This window comes from Heterodontus francisci, chromosome 20 (genome assembly GCF_036365525.1).
Source record: "Heterodontus francisci isolate sHetFra1 chromosome 20, sHetFra1.hap1, whole genome shotgun sequence".
NCBI lineage: Eukaryota > Metazoa > Chordata > Chondrichthyes > Heterodontiformes > Heterodontidae > Heterodontus > Heterodontus francisci.
Window position 1 is genome coordinate 51,125,200 of NC_090390.1, and position 15,987 is coordinate 51,141,186.

Sequence of the window (15,987 nt, forward strand, 5' to 3'; positions counted from 1 at the left end):
AGAGCAGCTGTTCGATTAAAAATTAATTCACAGATGCAGCTCTTGGGAACAGCATGACAGATGTGATGTGAGATAGAGAAAGGCTTGTGATATGCAAGATCAAAAACAGAACAGGGAAAACATTAAACTGTAACTTACATTAAAAATGCCAGTTAGCTCAATATTTCATGTAAAAGTAGAATATTAATCCCTATCAAAGAGCAGATTCAGTAGAAATCTACATGTTCAGGTTTTTCATATAAGAAATCTGCATCATAATCTGACTTGATGTTTTGCAAAAGCAGCCAATTACACATACCTTTGTCACACTGAACCTCTAAATTTAACACAGTATTATTTACGTGACTACACAAAACTGTGAATTTAACTGATTTATTGCTGATGCCACAGTTGAACCAACTGCTATAATACTGTTTACTTTGAAGAGATTGCAATACTTCAATCAGCACAGTGGGCAAAAAATATGCCCTAATTCATGAACTAAGTGTCAGATACAGCTGGACAAATACAGCATTGCCCCATCAAAAGTAAGTTACAGATATAAAGCATTACAAACAAAAGGCTTGCTTTAAAGTACTAGTTTCTTTGTTGTGCTTTAGTGTGAAGATGTGGTTGCAGAATGACCATGGTTAGGAATTAAAAATTCTAGAATACTTGACCTTTCGAAGAGATAGGCAAAAAAGTAAAAGCAGGAAGGGTTCCTCTGACAATAAAGGATGGGATAAAGATAGAAGAGAGAAGAAATTTAGCTTGGAAAATCAAGCCATAGAATTGGTTTAGATGGAGCCATGAAACAACAAGGGGTAGAAAATACTGGTGGGAGTAGTTTATAAGCCGCTAACAGTAGTTATAGTGCCTGGAGAGTATAAACCAGGAAAATCAGAGGTGCACATAATAAGGATAATAGAGTAATCATGGAGGACTTTAACATTCATATAGACTGCATAAAGCAAATTTGCAGTAATAGCATGGTGGACGAGTTCACAGATGCATTCAAGGTAGTTTTCTAGATTGGTATGTTGAGGAAACAACTAGGGAACAGGCTATCTTATATCTAGTTTTGTACAATGAAACTTAGTTAATTAATAATCTTGTAGTAAAAGGACCCTCTGGGGAAGAGTAATCATATGATAATATTTCATATTGAGTTTGAGTGCTTTTGTTGAAAACTAAGGTCTTGAATATGAACAAAGCAAACAACGTAGACTTGAGGGGCAAACTGGCTAAGATAAGAATATTGGAGCAGGAGTAGGCCATTCAGCCCATTGAGTCTGCCCTGACATTCAATATGATCATGGCTGATCATCCACTCCAATGCCTTTTTCCCACACTATCCTCATATCCCCTTATGTCAATCTCTGCTTTAAACATACTCAATGACTGAGCTTTCACAGTCCTCTGGCGCATAGAATTCCAAAGATTCACAACCCTCTGAGTAAAGGAATTTCTCCTCATCTCTGTCCTAAATGGCTTCCCCGTTGTTCTGAAATTGTGTCCCCTGGTTCTAGACTCCCCAACCTGGGGAAACATCTGAGCTGCATCTACCCTGTCTATCCCTTTAAGTATTTTGTAGATTTCAATTAGATCACCTCTCATTCTTCGAAACTCAAGAGAATACAAGCCCAGTTTACCCAATCTCTCCTCATAGGACAGTTCCGCCATCCCAGGAACAAGTCTGGTGAACCTTCATTGCACTCCCTCTATGGCAATAATATCCTTCCGAAGGTAAGTGGACCAAAACTGCACACAATACTCCAAGTGCGGTCTAACCAAGGTTCTATACAATTGAAGCAAGACTTCACTACTTCTGTACTCAAATCCTCTTGCGATAAAGGCTAACATACCATAAGCCTTCCTAATTGCTTGCTGCACTTGCATGTTAGCTTTAAGTGCCTCAATGACAAAGACACCCATGTCCCCTTGTACATCTACACTTTCTAACCTCTTACCATTTAAGAAATACTCTGCACATCTACTCCTCCTACCAAAGTGGATAACCTCACATTTCTCCACATTAAGTCTGTCCAAATCCCCTTGAAGCAACTTTGCATCTTCCTCACAACACACATTCCCACCCCCTAGTTTTGTGTCATCCGTGAACTTGGAAATACTACATTTGGTCCCCACATCCAAATCATTGATCATGGGATCATAGGATATATTGTGAACAGCTGGGGCCCAAGTCGCTGTGAGGCAACTATGGAGTGACCTCTCCATGGCGCATGCCTGGGCAAATTTATGGAGGTTGAGAGTTGCCCAGTCGTCAAAACCCCCCTCTCGGCCTTTCTGGTGGGGTCCAAAGGAGTGCAGGACACGACGTTTGGCACCAGTATGGCTGCAGGAACTGCCGGAAACATGCCAAAGGTGACACATGACCGCCTACGGGGTTCCGCTCCGGATTTTCTGTTAGGGTTTACTCCCTTAGCCTTGGTCTCTCCCGAGACGCCCACAAGGCAGTGGGGTTGTTGGGGCCCCTACACAGGTGTAGGATGGTGCCGGTGGGAGGAGGGGATGCAAGGGGGAGGGGTAGAGGGAGGGGGTGGGGGGGGGTGCAGGGGAAGGGGGTGCGGGGTGAAGATGGTGCGAGGGGGGGGCGGGCTGGGACGGGGTTGTGAGGGGGTGAGCTGAGAGGGTGGAGCAGGGAAGGGGACGGGGGGTGGGGGGGGGGGGTGGAAGGGGGGGGAGGGGGGGTGGAATCTGGTGCAGGTAAATAAGCCATTTCCTCAGTGCCCACCATCGACGTCCGGAAAGCTCATCCACGTCCTTCGGGAGGTGAAGCATCATTTGGCAGACTTAGAGGTGATTACATTTGCTAAGGGTTTTTTTTTGTTAGCAGTTACGGGTTATAAGTCCAGATAAATTGGCGTAGAAACTGGGCGCCACGGGTTGCCTTTGTCGGTGGGAGAGGTCATTGCACCTCACTGGACAGCTACCGCCCGCCTCAAACCGGGCAGCCCCCGGTCAATAAGGTTCTGTCCCGCCACAGTCTGCCTGCTTCAATGGGTGCTTGGAGCTCAGGGTCATTGCCCGAAAGGTGGACTGATACACCGCACCAAACAACATGAAAAAAGGAAAGAAGGTACCAGCCCTTCGCTTTGCAAGCTGGAACGTCAGAACTATGTGTCCTGGCCTGTCGGAAGACCTTACACAAATCAACGATTCTCGGAAGACCGCCATCATTAACAACGAGCTCAGTAGACTCAATGTGGACATTGCAGCACTTCAGGAGACTCGCCTCCCCGCGAGTGGCTCTCTAGCAGAGCAAGACTACACCTTCTTCTGGCAGGGCAGGGATCCTGAAGAACCAAGACAGCATGGAGTGGGCTTCGCCATCAGAAACTCCTTGCTCAGCATGATAGAGCCTCCCTCAAATGGCTCGGAACGCATACTGTCCATCCGACTGCTCACCACCTCTGGTCCAGTACACCTACTCAGCATCTATGCTCCAACACTCTGTTCCGCACCTGAAGCTAAAGACCAGTTCTATGAACAACTCCATAACATCATTAGCAGCATCCCCAACACCGAACACCTATTCCTGCTGGGGGACTTTAATGCCAGGGTTGGGGCCGACCATGACTCATGGCCCTCCTGCCTTGGGCGCTATGGCGTTGGAAGGATGAATGAGAACGGGCAGAGACTGCTTGAGTTGTGTACCTATCATAACCTCTGCATCACCAACTCGTTCTTTCACACTAAACCCTGTCACCAGGTTTCATGGAGGCACCCAAGATCACGTCGTTGGCACCAGCTAGACCTCATTGTCACAAGGCGAGCCGCCTTAAACAGTGTTCAAATCACACGCAGCTTCCACAGTGCGGACTGCGACACCGACCACTCCCTGGTGTGCAGCAAGGTTAGACTCAGACCAAAGAAGTTGCATCATTCCAAGCAGAAGGGCCACCCGCGCATCAACACGAGCAGAATTTCTCACCCACAGCTGTTACAAAAATTTCTAAATTCACTTGTAACAGCCCTTCAAAACACTCCCACAGGGGATGCTGAGACCAAGTGGGCCCACATCAGAGACGCCATCTATGAGTCAGCTTTGACCACCTACGGCAAAAGTGCGAAGAGAAATGCAGACTGGTTTCAATCTCATAATGAAGAGCTGGAACCTGTCATAGCCGCTAAGCGCATTGCACTTTTGAACTACAAGAAAGCCCCCAGCGATTTAACATCCGCAGCACTTAAAGCAGCCAGAAGTACTGCACAAAGAACGGCTAGGCGTTGCGCAAACGACTACTGGCAACACCTATGCAGTCATATTCAGCTGGCCTCAGACACCGGAAACATCAGAGGAATGTATGATGGCATGAAGAGAGCTCTTGGGCCAACCATCAAGAAGATCACCCCCCTCAAATCTAAATCGGGGGACATAATCACTGACCAACGCAAACAGATGGACCGCTGGGTTGAGCACTACCTAGAACTGTACTCCAGGGAGAATGCTGTCACTGAGACTGCCCTCAATGCAGCCCAGCCTCTACCAGTCATGGATGAGCTGGACATACAGCCAACCAAATCGGAACTCAGTGATGCCATTGATTCCCTAGCCAGCGGAAAAGCCCCTGGGAAGGACAGCATTACCCCTGAAATAATCAAGAGTGCCAAGCCTGCTATACTCTCAGCACTACATGAACTGCTATGCCTGTGCTGGGACGAGGGAGCAGTACCCCAGGACATGCGCGATGCCAACATCATCACCCTCTATAAAAACAAAGGTGACCGCGGTGACTGCAACAACTACCGTGGAATCTCCCTGCTCAGCATAGTGGGGAAAGTCTTTGCTCGAGTCGCTCTGAACAGGCTCCAGAAGCTGGCCGAGCGCGTCTACCCTGAGGCACAGTGTCGCTTTCGTGCAGAGAGATCGACTATTGACATGCTGTTCTCCCTTCGTCAGATACAGGAGAAATGCCGTGAACAACAGATGCCCCTCTACATTGCTTTCATTGATCTCACCAAAGCCTTTGACCTCGTCAGCAGACGTGGTCTCTTCAGACTACTAGAAAAGATCGGATGTCCACCAAAGCTACTAAGTATCATCACCTCATTCCATGACAATATGAAAGGCACAATTCAACATGGTGGCTCCTCATCAGAGCCCTTTCCTATCCTGAGTGGTGTGAAACAGGGCTGTGTTCTCGCACCCACACTTTTTGGGATTTTCTTCTCCCTGCTGCTTTCACATGCGTTCAAATCCTCTGAAGAAGGAATTTTCCTCCACACAAGATCAGGGGGCAGGTTGTTCAACCTTGCCCGTCTAAGAGCGAAGTCCAAAGTACGGAAAGTCCTCATCAGAGAACTCCTCTTTGCTGACGATGCTGCTTTAACATCTCACACTGAAGAATGCCTGCAGAGTCTCATCGACAGGTTTGCGTCTGCCTGCAATGAATTTGGCCTAACCATCAGCCTCAAGAAAACGAACATCATGGGGCAGGATGTCAGAAATGCTCCATCCATCAATATTGGCGACCACGCTCTGGAAGTGGTTCAAGAGTTCACCTACCTAGGCTCAACTATCACCAGTAACCTGTCTCTAGATGCAGAAATCAACAAGCGCATGGGTAAGGCTTCCACTGCTATGTCCAGACTGGCCAAGAGAGTGTGGGAAAATGGCGCACTGACACGGAACACAAAAGTCCGAGTGTATCAGGCCTGTGTCCTCAGTACCTTGCTCTACGGCAGCGAGGCCTGGACAACGTATGCCAGCCAAGAGCGACGTCTCAATTCATTCCATCTTCGCTGCCTTCGGAGAATACTTGGCATCAGGTGGCAGGACTATATCTCCAACACAGAAGTCCTTGAAGCGGCCAACACCCCCAGCTTATACACACTACTGAGTCAGCGGCGCTTGAGATGGCTTGGCCATGTGAGCCGCATGGAAGATGGCAGGATCCCCAAAGACACATTGTACAGCGAGCTCGCCACTGGTATCAGACCCACCGGCCGTCCATGTCTCCGTTATAAAGACGTCTGCAAACGCGACATGAAATCGTGTGACATTGATCACAAGTCGTGGGAGTCAGTTGCCAGCATTCGCCAGAGCTGGCGGGCAGCCATAAAGACAGGGCTAAATTGTGGCGAGTCGAAGAGACTTAGTAGTTGGCAGGAAAAAAGACAGAGGCGCAAGGGGAGAGCCTACTGTGCAACAGCCCCAACAAACAAATTTCTCTGCAGCACCTGTGGAAGAGCCTGTCACTCCAGAATTGGCCTTTATAGCCACTCCAGGCGCTGCTTCACAAACCACTGACCACCTCCAGGCGCGTATCCATTGTCTCTCGAGATAAGGAGGCCCAAAAGGTTAAGGGGCCCAAGCACTGATCCCTGCGGTATTCCACTAGTCATAGCCTGCCAATGCAAGAATGACCCGTTTATTCCTACTCTCTGCTTTCTGCCTGTTAACCAATCCTATCCCATGTGCTTTAATTTTGCTAACCAACCTCCTGTGGGGGACTTTATCAAAAGCCTTCTGAAAATCCAAATATACCATGTCCAGACTCCCCTTTATCAATTCTGTTGGTAACATCCTCAAAAAACTACAACAGGTTCATCAAATATGATTTCCCATTCATAAATCCTTGTTGATTATGCCCAATCAGATTATTACCCAAGTGTCCATTTATCACTTCCGTTCAAATAGATTCTAGCATTTTCCCAATGACTGATGTAAGGCTAACTGGTCTGTAATACCCGGTTTTCTTTCTACCTCCCTTCTTAAATAGTGGGGTGACATTTGTGACCTTCCAATCTGCAGTCACTGCTCCAGAATCTATAGAATTTTGGAAGATGATCACCTATCTCTACCATCTCTATAGTGGATGCATTGATAGATTGGAAAATTAGATTCAAAGATTTGATTCCAAGATAGCCAATGGCAAATATTTAAAGAATGAATTCATAATTTGCAACAAATATACATTCCCTGAAGAAACAAAAACCTCACAGGAAAAGTGGTCCAACCGTGGCCAAGAGGAGAAATTAAAGATAGTATTAGATTAAAGGAAGAGGTTCATAATGTTGCCAAAAACAATAGTAAGGACAAGGATTGAGATAAAATTCAGCAAAGGATGACAAAGAAACTGAGAAAGAAAGAGAAAATCGGATATGAGAGTAAACTAGCAAGAAATATAATACAGATTATAAGAGCTTTATGAGTCCATTAGGCGCGGAGACAGGAGAAATTATAAAGGGGAATAAAGAAATGGCAGAGAGATTAAACAAATGGTTTGTATCTGTCTTCACTGTAGAAAACACAAAACAAATTCTGGAAATAATGGGGAACCAAGGGTCTGGTGAAAATGAGGGACTCAAGGACATAAATAAAGAAATAGTACTGCAGAGATTAATTTGATTAAAAGCCGATAAATCCCTGTGCCTGATGGCCTACTCTTAAGGTTTAAAAAGAGCTGGATGCTTTGGTTTTGATCTTCCAGAATTCCCTACATTCCAGACTGGTCCCTGTGGATTAGCAAATGTAACCCCACTATTTAAGAAAGGAGCGAGAGAGAAAACGGAATTACAGGCCAGTTAACCTAACATCAGTAGCAGTAAGGAAAACGCTAGAATCTATTATTAGGTGCATGATAACAAGGCACATGGAAAATCATATTATCAGGCAGAATAAACAGAGTTATGAAAGGGAAAGGGTGTTTGACTATTCAGAGATTTTTTTGAGGATGTAATTAGTAGGGTGGATAAGGGGGAAACCTGTGGATGTTGTGTATTTGGATTTTCAAAAGGCAATGAAGAAGCTGCTGCAGAAGAGGTTACTACACAATGTTAGGACTGATGGGATTGGGCTAATATATTAGCATGGATTAAGGATTGGTTAATGGACATAAAACAGGGAGTAGGAATAAATAGGTCATTTTTAGATTGGTAGACTGTAACTAGTGGGGTACAGCAAATGGTATGTTATACTCTAATTCCTTTATAATAAAGGCTAAGAGTAAATAAGTCTTACTGCAATTATATAGGGCCTTGGTGAGACGATACCTGGAGTACTATGTAGTTTTGGTCTCCTTACCTAAGGATAGGCTTGCCTTAGAGTCATAAGAGTTATACAGCACAGAAACAGGCCCTTCAGCCCATTGTGTCTGTGCCAGCCATCAAGCACCCATCCAATCTAATCCCATTTTCCAGCACTTGGCCCTTAGCCTTGTATGCTCTGGCGTTTCAAGAGCTCATCTAAATACTTCTTAAATGTTGTGAGGGTTCCTGCCTCTACCACCCCTTCAGGCAGTGCGTTCCGCATTCCAAACACCCTCTGGGTGAAAAACATTTTCCTCAAATCCCCTCTAAACCTCCTGCCATTTACCTTAAATCTATGCCCCCTGGTTATTGACCACTCCGCTAAGGGAAAAAGTTTCGTCCCATCTAACCTATCAATGCCCCTCATAATTTTATGCACCTCAATCATGTCCCCCCTCAGCCTTCTCTGCTCCAAGGAAAACAACCTTAGCCTTTCCAGTCTCTCTTTATAGCTGAAATGCTCCAGTCCAGGCAACATCCTGGTGAATCTCCTCTGCACCCTCTCCAGTGCAATCACATCCTTCCTATAATGTGGTGCCCAGGACTGTATGCAGTACTCCAGCTGTGGTCTAACTAGGGTTTTACACAGCTCCATCATAACCTCCCTGCTCTTATATTCTATGTCTCGGCTAATAAAGGCAAGTATCCCATATGCCTTCATAACCACCTTATCTACCTGTGCTGCTGCCTTCAGTGATCTATGGACAAGTACACCAAGGTCCCTGTGACCCTCTGTACTTCCTAGGGTCCTACCATCCATTGTATATTCCCTTGCCTTGTTAGTCCTCCCAAAATGCATCACCTTACACTTCTCAGGATTAAATTCCATTTGCCACTGCTCTGCCCATTTATATCGTCCGGTAATCTAAGGCTTTCCTCCTCACTATTTACGACACCACCAATTTTCGTGTCATGTGTGAACTTACTGATCATACCTCCTATATTCACGTCTAAATCATTAATGTACACTACAAACAGCAAGAGTCCCAGCATCGATCCCTGCGGTACACCACTGGTCATAGGCCTCCACTCGGAAAAACAACCCTCAACCATCACCCTCTGCCTCCTGCCACTAAGCCAATTTTGGATCCAATTTGCCAAATTGCCCTGGATACCATGGGCTCTTATCTTCTTAACCAATCCCCCATGTGGGACTTTATCAAAAGCCTTACTGAAGTCCATGTAGACTACATCAACTGCTTTACCCTTATCTGCACATCCAGTCACCAACTCAAAAAATTCAATCAAATTAGTTAGACACGATCCCCCCCCTGTCAAAGCCATGCTGACTATCCCTGATTAATCCCTGCCTCTCTAAATGGAGATTAATCCGGTCCCTCAGAATTTTTCCCAAGTTTCCCTCCCACTGATGTTAGTTAGACTCACCGGCCTGTAATTACCTGGTTTATCCCTGCTACCTTTCTTGAATAATAGTACCGCATTCGTTGTCCTCCAGTCCTCTGGTACCTCTCCTGTGGCCAGAAGGGATTTGAAAATTTGTGTCAGAGCCCCTGCTATCTCCACCCTTGCCTCACATAACAGGCTAGGATACATCTCATCTGGGCCTGGGGATTTATCCACTTTTAAGCCCGCTGAAACAGCTAATACATCCTCCCTTTCAATGCTAATATGTTCAAGTATATCACAATCCCCCTCCCTGATCTCTACACCTACATTGTCCTTCTTCATAGTGAACACAGATGAAAAGTAATCATTTAAAACCTCACCTATGTCCTCCGGCTCCACACACAGATTGCCAGTTTGGTCCCAAATGGGCCCTACTCTTTCCCTGGTTATCCTCTTGCCCTTAATATACTTATAAAAAGCCTTGGGATTTTCCTTTATCTTGTTCGCCAGTGTTTTTTCATGTCCCCTCTTCACTCTCCTTATTACCCCCCCTACACTTAAAAGAAGTGCAATACAGGTTCACTAGACTGATTTGTGGGATGAGAAGGCTGTTCAATGAGGAGAGATTGAGTAAACTATGCCTAAATTCCCTAGAGTTCAGAAGACTGATCTCATCGAAACATTATAAAAATCTTAAGGGTTTGACAGGGTACATAGGAATATAGGAATAGGAGCAGGAGTAGGCCATTTGGCACCTCGAACCTGATCCACCATACAACTAGATCATGGCTGATCTTCTACCTCAACGCCATTTTCCTGCACTATCTCTATATCCCTTGATGCCTTTAATATCTAGAAATCTATCAATCTCTGTCTTGAACATACTCAGTGACTAAGCCTCCACTGCCCTCAGGGGTAGAGAATTCCAAAGATTCACCACCCTCTGAGAAATTCCTCCTCATCTCAGTTCTAAATGGCTTACCCCTTATTCTGAGACTGTGCCCTCTAGTTCTAGACATCCCCAGCCAGGGGTAACATCCGTCCTGCATCAACCCTGTCGAGCCCCGTTAAGAATTTTGAATGTTTCAATGAGATCACCTCTCATTCTTCTAAACTCTAGAGAATACAGGCCCAGCCTCCTCAATCTCTCCTCACAGGACAATCCCACCATCCCAGTAATTAGTCTGGTGAGCCTTCATTGCACTCCCTCTATGGCAAGTATATCCTTCCTTCAGTAAGAAGCCCAAAACTGTACACAATACTCCAGGGGCGGTCTCACCAAGGTTCTATACAATTGCAGTAAGACATCTTTACTCCTGTATTCAAATCCTCTTGCAATAAAGGACAACATTTACCTTCCCAATTATTTGCTGCACCTGCATGTTAGCTTTAAGTGACTCATGAACAAGGTCACTTTGGACATCAACACTTCCCAATCTCTCACCATTTAAGAAATACTCTGCATTTGTTTTTCCTACCAAAGTGGATAACTTCACATTTTTCCACATGATATTCCATCTGCCATGTTCTTGACCACTCACTTAGCTTGTCCAAATCCCCTTGAAGCCTCTATGCATCCTTCTCATAACTCACATTCCTACCCAGTTTTGTGTCATCAGCAAACTTGGAAATATCACATTTGGTCCCCATATCTAAATTATTGATATAGATTGTGAATAAACGGGTCCCAAACACTGATCCCTGCTGAACCCCACTAGACACAGCCCACCAACCTGAGAATGATTCGTTTCAACCTACTCTCGGTTTTCTGTCTGTTAACCAATTCTCAATCCATGCCAGTATATTACTCCCAATCCCATGTGCTCTAATTTTGTTTACTAACCTCTTGTGTGGGATCTTATCGAAAGCCTTCTGAAAATCCAAGTACACCACATCCACTGGTTTCCCTTCAGCTATTCTGCTAGTTACATTCTCAAAAAACTCCCAACAGGTTTGCCAAACATGATTTTCCTTTCATAAATCCATGTTGACTCTGCCTAATCCTACCATTATTTTCTAAGTGTCCAATTATCACATCCTTTATAATAGATTCTAGCATTTTCTATAAGCCTGCCGCCGAAATCGGGGGCGGGTGGAAAAAAATAGCAGCCGGCCCGCGCGGGTCCCGCCACAGAGCCGCTGCGATTCCAAGCAGGGCAGCTCATTTAAATAGCCAGGGTGGTCTGCCAACCCACCTGACCATGCAGAGGGGGTGGGCTGCCTATCCACGGCCTGTGCGCAGCCGCTGATGCCATTTTTAAAGGGCTGTCAGCCCTACCAGGAAATTTAAATAAAGATAGATTAAATGAAAAAAAACATTTCTTTTGCCCCTCTCTCACCCCCTCAATAAATAAATTAATTATTTGCCCTTCCCCCCTCCAAAACATTTACCTTTATTATCTGACTTTCTCCCCACCCCCACAAGCTTTACAATCTAACCCTTCCCACCATCTCCTACACCCACGGCGCTAATTGGACCCCGTTCCCCCACCAGCACTGCACTGAGAAACCTACCTCCTTCCCCCTCCCCAACAGTATTGTGCCTCATTTCCCCGGACAGGAATCTGAAGGCGTGGTTGTGCCAGCCGCCGGGGTGAAGTTCGCAGTGGGACATTAGGAGGCAATGGGAGAGTCATTAATTCAGATATTGTAATTTATTTTAATATTTAAATTGAGGTCCTGCCACCGAGGCCGCCACGAGGCCTCGCCACCACCGGCAATATCGGGCCGGGCCCTGCCGGTGTTGAGGTCCGTGGCGGGCCTCATCTGAGGCCATCTTCAGCTGCCACCACCCCCTCCCCACCCCCCAACCCCAGCAACAGATCCAGACGTTGAGGGCTCTAGAGAATCCAGCTAAGGATGTTTCCCTTGACTGGGGAATCTAGAATGAGAAATCACAGTTTCAGAATAAGGGGTCGGTCATTTAGGACTGAGCTAAGAAAGTTCTTCACACAAATCGCTGAGGTGTCTATCCCTGGGAGCTGTAGATGCTCAGTTGTCGAATATACTTAAGTCAGAGATTGACAGATTCTTGGATACGAAGGGCATCAAGAGTTATGGGGATAGTGTGGGACAGTGCAGCTGAGGCAGAGCATCGGCCATGATTTTGAATGACAGAACAGTTTGTGGGGCTAAATGGCCTATTCCTATTTCTTATGTTCTATCTATATATATATATAAAATATACACACATTGGATTTCCTGTGCTATTGCACATGGTGAATTGGCAAGTATGATCTCCCTCTTACCTGTTATTTTTGTGTTATTGTTTCACTGTCCATTTCTCCTCTTCTGACTTTCTCTTCTCTCTCCCTAACTGCTTCTCACTGTTCTCTTCTGATTCCCTCTCATCTCTTTTGTTTTTGCTTCCTTCCTGGTGGTGGTGGCTAGTCTGGCAATGTAAGAAGCTGCTACATCTGAGGTGAGAATTCTGGCGAAAATGCAGGCTCTTGGTCTAAGTAGCTTCCCTCCACTCATTACTCATACTACTCTCCTCACCCATGTTCCTTTCATGACCTTAACCCTTTGGCCTTTCCCATGCCCCCTCCTCATCTTAACATCACCTTAGTCCCATAATTATCTCTAACTCTGCACCTCTCTGAATCCTGCATCCTTGCCTCCCCTCACTGTTGTTCCTGACCACTCCACTCCCACGGCATTCTCACTCGCTCCCCAAAGGTAGGTAGCAAGAGACCAGAAGCTACTTAATTTCATCTTATTTCCATCCTCCCTGCCTGCCACCTCAATTCATTTCCTTCAAAAAGCATTTACTTGCTTTCAAAATTCAATAACTCTTTTGCTCTCTCTGCTTTACCATGGTCAGCAATTAAAATCTTTACATTCGCTGTTAGCAAAATGCAGATATGGATGCTTTCTCAATGTTCTAATTAGGATCAGGAACTGGTGCTCTCTCAGCTTAATATGCTCGCTGATATTTATAAAATACAACATAGATTACAGCAGGTGTATAATCAGTATTGTTCGTATGTGTTTCCACAGACATTGTTTCTAAAAAAAAAAGCCACATAAACTTTAGTGAATAAAAGTTTGAAGTTTGTCCTCTAACTTTTCTTCAAATATGTTTGAGAAATAACCGAGTAAAAAGTGCTCACAGCTGAAGTCAAATATTCAAACTAAGCAGAATAAAGTACTGGTGCTTCCTGGGAATTGCATACACTGGACATTCTCAGACTCCCTTATCTGCATTCAACTAACAGAATCATAGCTTTACGCAAAGAAATAAAACTGGTGCCCAGGCTTTGTTGGTGCGGGATGGGGGTGTGGGGGAAGAAATGAGGCTTTCAAGTAAAAACTTTAAATGAAGGCATTAAAAGATAGAAAATACAATTTAATACATAAATGTCTTAACTTCATTGTGAAATATGTCCTTTTTTGAATGTTAATGTTTTACTTTGTTTATTAGGATATTCAGTTACAAAGAAAACAAAAGCGGATAAAATATTTTCCAGAAAAGATGGAGTCATTTGTGGGGGAAAATAATCCTGTACCACGTAGTGATGTTACAGGGAGACGTGACTAGTAAATCACAAGATTAACACCGAAAATCCTAACAGCACCATTTATTAGCATTAGATTAAAAAGTAATAGGTAAGCGTAACAGGTAAGTGTGGACATTCTGACACGGGGCCTACTTAGATGATAAACAGAAATAAATATAATTACCACCTTAAGGAAAAGACCATGGGTGTCCTACAAATAACGGGCTTATTTCAGGACTGGTTTGAACTGTTTATTTTGCACATAATTGCAGTCACAAAGAACACTGTGTGGACTAGCATGTAACAAACAGAATCATCAAAAGACATAATTAACATGGGAATATACAAGACATGGCCAGTGGTGAGCTGTTTTCGCCTGGCCCATGGCTCTTTCCTTCTTTGTGTATGTGTGCACAAAACTGACTTTCAATGTCAGCACTTTCCCAGGCCCGAATAATTAAAAGTGGCTGCCCCTTAATTGGTGGATCTAGATCAATGAAAAAAGATGTTTTCCACCAATCAAGAAGCAGCCTTTAACAGTCCTCCAGGCCCAAGAAGTTTAAAGAGCAGAGTGAAGTTTCCAAGCATCTAAATTTTGTGGTATACACATCAGCAGATAGCAGTAACAGCAGATGTGAATGAAGAAAAGCAAAGCGAGCAGTAGAAGTGAGTGTAGGAATAGGAGGAGGCCATTCAGTCCTTCAAACCCACTTCAACATTCAATTAGATCACAGCTGATCAACTTTGTTTCCTCAACTTGCTTCCATATCGCTTGATACACATACCTAACAAAAATCTATCAATCTCGGTCTTGACAATTTCAAATTAGTCTAGCACCCAGCCTTTTGGGGGAGTGATTTGCAGATATCTACTATCCTGTATTGCTTGATTTCACTCCTAATTGGCCAAGGTTAAATTTTATGATTATGCCCTTTTATTCTGGAGGGAGAATCCACAGGAAATAGTTTCTCTGTCTTTACCCCATTGAATCCTTCAAATATTTTTAAAATATCTTGCTTCCATCACACCTCAATCTTTAAAGCGTAAAGGAATACAACCTAAGTTTATGCAATTTGTCATCATAATTTAGAACTTTAAGCCTGGATACCATTCTGGTGAATCTGTGCTGTACCCCTTCCAATGCCAATATTTCCTGAGCTTTGGTGCCCAAAACTGAATGTAGTACTCCAGATGGGGGTTTGACCAAGGCTCTGTATCAGAAAAGCATCACTTACTCACTTGCATTCCAAAGCCCTTGAGATAAAGGCCAATAGTCCACTAGCTTTTCTGATTATTTTTTGTACCTGTGCACTAGCTTTTGGTGATATGCCTTCACGAACACCTAAATCTCTTTGTTCCTCCACAGCTCTCACCATGAACAAAATATTTTGATTTGATCCAAAGTGGATGATCTCACACTTCCCTACATTGAACTCCAATCTGCCATAGTTTTTCCCATTTACTTGGTCTTGTTTATAGAGTCATGGAGTTATACAGCACAGAAACAGGCCCTTCGGCCCATCTTGTCTGTGCTGGCCATCAAGCACCTATCTATTCCAGTCCCATAACCTTGTTCGCAATGGCGTTTCAAGTGCTCATCTAAATACTTCTTAAATGTTGTGAGTGTTCCTGCCTCTACCACCCCTTCAGGCAGTATGTTCCAGATTCCAACCACCCTGTGGGTGAAAAAAAATTTCCTCAAAACCCCTCTAAATCTCCTGCTCCTTACCTTAAATCTATGCCCTCTGGTATTGACCCCTTTGCTAAGGGAAAAAGTCTCTTCCTAACTAACCTATCAATGCCCCTCACAATTTTGTATATCTCAATCATGTCCCCCCTCATCCTTCTCTGTTCTAAGGAAAACAACCCTAGCCTTTTCAGTCTTTCTTCATAGCTGGAATGCTCCAGCCCAGGCAACATCCTGGTGAATCTCCTCTGCACCCTCTCCAGTGCCCCTTGTAACTTCCTCCTGTCATTCACAAATTACTGTGCCTCTTAACTTAGTGTCATCAGCAAACTTTGATATACAACTCTCCACTCCTTCATCGGTCATTTATGTGTATGTGAAAAGGTAAGGCCCCAGTACAGATCCATGCAGAATACCATT

At 44.5% G+C, this 15,987-nt stretch overlaps 1 protein-coding gene across 2 annotated transcripts in view; it reads right to left on the reverse strand.

Moving 5' to 3' along the window:
* Positions 1-15,987, reverse strand: part of dock1 (dedicator of cytokinesis 1) — a 744,225-nt gene that overhangs the window by 240,221 nt on the left and 488,017 nt on the right. The window lies entirely within an intron of this gene.